The sequence below is a fragment of the Babylonia areolata genome, chromosome 16 (assembly GCF_041734735.1).
Source record: "Babylonia areolata isolate BAREFJ2019XMU chromosome 16, ASM4173473v1, whole genome shotgun sequence".
Taxonomy (NCBI): domain Eukaryota; kingdom Metazoa; phylum Mollusca; class Gastropoda; order Neogastropoda; family Buccinidae; genus Babylonia; species Babylonia areolata.
The window spans coordinates 11,835,569-11,841,306 of record NC_134891.1 but is presented as its reverse complement, the minus strand read 5'-3'; positions in this window follow the sequence as shown (position 1 = coordinate 11,841,306).

The window sequence follows — 5,738 nt, the reverse complement described above, 5'->3', positions numbered from 1 at the left end:
TCCGTCTAAAAACACTTATAGTGAATAGACGTTAAACTGAAGAAAACACACACACACACATACATACATACATACATACATACATACATACATACATTTTTCTTGTTGTTGTTGTTGTTTGTTTTGTTTTTTGCATATTGACATGTAATCAGTATTCAACAAATGTATCCAGAAGCCAATCAAAGATGTGATTTTTATCGCGACAGCTGGGACGGTCACAAAAACAACAAGCGAACTTTTATCACAGGTTGTGGAAAGGTGGGTACGTTGCAGGGATAAGAATGAATCAGCGTCTGTGTGTGTGTGTGTGTGTGTGTGTGTGTGTGTGTGTGTGTGTGTGTGTGGTGGGGGAGGGGTGGTCAGGGGGGTGGGGGGAGTGGAGGGGATGTAAGGGGCAGAGGGGGAGGGAGGATTGTGGTAATGAACTATGCATGAGAACGTTCGGCGTGGCGTGTGGCGAAGAAAAAAAAAATTATGTGCTCAGTTTTCTTCTTCTTCTTCTTTTTTTTTCTTGTTGTCCTTTTTTATTTCATTTTCCATACGGGCGCAACAGCCGAGTGGTTAAAGCGTAAGACTTTCAATCTATGGGTCCCCGGGTTCGAATCTCGGTAACGGCGCGTGGTGGGTAAAGGGTGGATTTCCGATCTCCCAGGTCAACATATGTGCAGACCTGCTTGTGCCTGAATCTCCTTCGTGTGTGTATGTGCAAGCAGAAGCTCAAATACGCACGTTAAAGATCGTGTAATCCATGTCAGTGTTCGGTGGGTTATGGAAACAAGAACATACTCAGCATGCACGCCTCCGAAAACGGAGTATAGCTGCCTTCATGACGGGCTAAAACGGTCACACACATAAAAGCCCACCCGTGTACATACGAGTGAACGTGGGAGTTGCAGCCCACGAAGAAGAAGAAGAAGAACCCTTGTCCCAATCAATCACGCCGACAACTGACTGGTATTGCAGGAAGAGGTAGCGTTGTTCAATGCCTATGCCTGCCATTGCCTAGAAAGCTGAGCAACCCTCCTTGCACATCAGTAGAGCTGAAGACAGTCCACCAGTTCTGCTGCCTGGAGTGCGCTATAATGGTCAGACGCGAAAATCGACAAAGAAATTGACAGCAGACTTGCAGAGGCAAGCTGCGCTTTTGGACACTGTTCTACCGAATCTGGAACCACAAGCATCTGATGAAAGGCACAGAGATCTGCGCGTACACTGAGCCGTTGTTTTGGCCACCCTCCCCAGCTGTTAGTCGTGGGTCACTTGTCGTCGTCACTTGTCGTCATCACTTGTCGTCATCATTTGTCGTCATCATTTGTCGTCATCACTTGTCGTCATCATTTGTCGTCATCACTTGTCGTCATCATTTGTCGTCATCACTTGTCGTCATCATTTGTCGTCATCACTTGTCGTCGTCACTTGTCGTCGTCACTTGTCGTCACTTGTCATCACTTGTCGTCGTCACTTGTCGTCATCACTTGTCGTCATCACTTGTCGTCATCATTTGGCGTCGTCACTTGTCGTCATCACTTGTCGTCATCACTTGTCGTCATCACTTGTCGTCGTCACTTGTCGTCATCACTTGTCGTCATCACTTGTCGTCATCACTTGTCGTCATCACTTGTCGTCATCATTTGGCGTCGTCACTTGTCGTCGTCACTTGTCGTCATCATTTGTCGTCGTCACTTGTCGTGGTCACTTGTCGTCGTCACTTGTCGTCATCATTTGGCGTCGTCACTTGTCGTCATCACTTGTCGTCATCATTTGGCGTCATCACTTGTCGTCATCACTTGTCGTCGTCACTTGTCGTCGTCACCTGCGACTTGAATGTTTTCACCAAAGCTGTCTGCGCACCACCTCAACAACGTACAGTGACGGCCTACAGGTAACGCGTCCGCCTAGGAAGCGAGATAATCTGAGCGCGCTGGTTCGAATCCCGCCACAGTTGCCAGTATTTTCTCCCTCCCCCCTCCCTCCCACTAGACCTTGAGTGGTGGCCTGGACGCTAGTCATTCGTATGAGACGACAAACCGAAGTCCCGTGTGCAGCATGCACTTAGCGCACGTAAACGAACCCACGGCAACAAGAGGGTTGTCTCTCGCGAAATTCTATAGAAAAATTCACTTCGATAGGAAAACAGATTAAAAAAAAAAAAAAATGCAGGAAGGAAAAAAAGGGGAAAAAAAGGGTGGTGCTGTCAGTGTAGCGACACGCTCTCCCTGGGGAGAGCAGCCCGAATTTCACACATAGAAATCTGTTATGACAAAAGAGTAATACAATGCAATACAATACAATACAATACAATACAATACGATACAATACCAGTTTCAGTTTCTCAAAGAGGCGTCATTGCGTTCGGACATCACAACTGCTTGTCAGGCTTTAAATGCATGCATCAACAACCATCTACCTGAAGATCTAGTCATTAGCCCCATCCACATGTAATACGCGGCTTCTGTTCAAACGTGTGGGTGTGTGTGTGTGCACGTTTTTTCTTATTGATATGCACTTGTGCACTTGTGTGTATCCTAATTTCTACTGTATCTGTGTATGAATTTCGATGTATGTTCGTACCTTGTTATGTACTATTCCCCCCCCCCTTCCCGACCCCCCAATATTCCTTGTGACCCCAGTACACTCGGTAATAAAGAACATATTCTATTCTATTGTATTCTGTTCTAGTTGTGTACATATCAGAGTGGATTTCTTTAACATAATTTTGCCAGAGGACAACACTTTTGTTGCAATGGGTTCTTTTTCAGTGATCAAGTGCGGGCTGCACGGGGGACCTCGGTTTATCGTCTCATTCCAATGACTAGACGCTGAGTTTGATTTTCCAGTCAAACATGGGAGAAAGGGCGAGAGTGGGATTGGAACTCAGGTCATCACCGATTCTGTATTAGCAGATAAGCCTCTTAATCATTCTACAACCTCGCTCCTTGCTCAACATGATAAAGTGGAGCCTCTTTGTCACCAACACCGAAGTCCTCGAACAAGCGGAAGTCACCAGCATCAAGGCCACACTGGGCTGGGCATGTCTCCAGGATGGAGGACCACCACCTACTCAATACTGTGCTGTACGGAGAACTCTCCACTGGCCACTGTGACAGAGGGGGCGCCCCAAAATGAGGAACGACGGCTCATTGAAGAAATCCCTCGGTGCCTGTGACACTGACCATCTGCAGTGGTTCGCTCTAGCCGCAGATCGTGCGATCTGACGACACCCCCCGGCCAAGCTGTCACCTCTTACCAGGACACACGCAGATCGTGCGATCTGACGACACCCCCCGGCCAAGCTGTCGCCTCTTACCAGGACACACGCAGATCGTGCGATCTGACGACACCCCCCGGCCAAGCTGTCGCCTCTTACCAGGACACACGCAGATCGTGCGATCTGACGACACCCCCAAGCTGTCGCCTCTTACCAGGACACACGCAGATCGTGCGATCTGACGACACCCCCAAGCTGTCGCCTCTTACCAGGACACACGCAGATCGTGCGATCTGACGACACCCCCAAGCTGTCGCCTCTTACCAGGACACACGCAGATCGTGCCTGGAGGATACAGGGAAAAGGGAGAAAAGTCGTGAGGTCTCAGCACCCAACCCACAACAGATCTTCCAATGCAACCACAGCAGATGGATGTGGCTGTCCCACACTGGCCTCTTCAGCCACCAGTGAGCCTGCAGGAGACGTGGACAACCCACTTGCTTGCCCATCCTTTCTCGCAATCCTACGCTTCCTCTATCTTTGAGAGAAATCGTGGCGGGGGTGGGGACACGCATTCTCTCACTTTACGAGAAAGTGTGGGATTACGAGAAGGGTGTGGTCGTTCCCCATCCACTCTTTCTATTATCTGTGAGAAAGCATGGGTGTGTGTGTGTGTGTGTGTGGAGGGGGGGGGGGCGCCCCTTCAATGTGTGAGAAAGCGTGGGGGCGCCCCTTCAATGTGTGAGAAAGCGTGGAAAGTCCCCCTTATTTTCATCAAAAAACATTTCCTTTGTCATGTTGGTTTCTTGCTTTTTCCCAACACAACAGCGAAGAGGCCAAAGCACAGATCTTTCTCTCAATAAGAATTACTGGCCTTGTTAGGCTCCTTTTAATAGCATGTTATCCCAATCGATGCGATCCGTATGATGATAATAATGTGCATAAATGGAAGTTGCTACAATGCCGACAGAACGACCGCTTTGGCGAATGCAGATCGTGTATGACCGTCGACCTTCAGACTGAGCGTAATACGCAATAGCCTTTTCTAGGCCTCGAGTCATGTTTTAAAATCTATTGTTATGTGAATGAGAACTACATTGATTGACATCGCCCAATGTAAATTCAATTTATGTTCGATTAACTAGAATAACTTTTCACAAGTACACTAAATGACCACACACAAAAAACCCAACATTTTCTATAAATCATTTGGGTCATTGCATTCCTTTTCAGTTTGAAAAAGCATTTAAAATGCAGTCATAAATTTTCAGTATATTTACATTTCCATAAATCCATATTTCTGCACCATACAACACATTAGGAACAATCATAAGCTGGCATATGGCAAGAACAATATGAACAGGTTATTCTTCACTTCTGGCTGGCTGAAGTGACGAGCCTGTTCAAAAATCATTTTTTAGCTTTATAAATTGTGACTAGATATCTAAACAAATCGACAACATCCAAACTTGCATCCCAAAACTTAAAAGCAGGCTTTAGCTTTTTGTAGAATTAAAGATCATCACCTTACTTTTCGTTACACTAACCACTAGTTTCTACTTTAAACAATATTTGTGAAATACATTGAGGGACAGTTGTAATAGTTCTTTCGTCTCACAAAGTAAAATTGTGCCATCAGCATACAGGAGTACAAAATACTCGCATATGACTAAGTCTGAAATGTTAACATTCAATGAAAGATCAACATAGTGACTCATGCTGAGTCAAATACGACTCTAACTAATCCAGATACAAAGAAAAAGGCACAGTCGAGGGATTTTCTCCTTGTCATACACTCTTACAAATGCTAAGGAAATCCGATTTTGTACCTTCTATAAACACACATGACTGAATTCTATCACACATGTTCATTATTACACACAAAAATTTACCATTTACGAACAAGTTTTTGCCACAACCCTCTTCTCAAAATTGAATCAAAGGCTTTTTTTCTAATAAATAAAAGCGCAGTAAACTTTCTTTTTTTCATGGAAAATACATTAGCATTTTGATCTGTCAAATGAGATTGTCTACACTCTGCTTGGGCCCCTGAAAGTAAATGGTTTACATTAATATAATCAGTCAGCCTAGCATTTAGTACTGAAGCAAATAGTTTTCCAACACAGCTGCGCAAAATTATTACCCTCTAATTATCACAGTCAGGTGGTATCACCTTTGCCTTTATACAAAGGCAATATCAAGCCCGATAATTTTTTTCTGGTAAGACACCTTCATCTAGTACCTTGTTAAATGATTTACAATATGTTTCTGTATGCAAAGAAAAGGGATGCTGTTAATGATATATCCATTACGAATCATATCTTTACCAGCACTTTTGCCTTTCACAAGTCTTTTGACGGCTGAAGTAATTTCATCTTCAGTAACTGGCGCGTTAAAAATATCATCATTATACTTTATATTGGCATTATACGTCGTAGCTGTTCTGTCGCTGTACTCACTATCATTGACATTGAGGTTGCTAACACACACACACACACACACACACACACACACACACACACACACACAC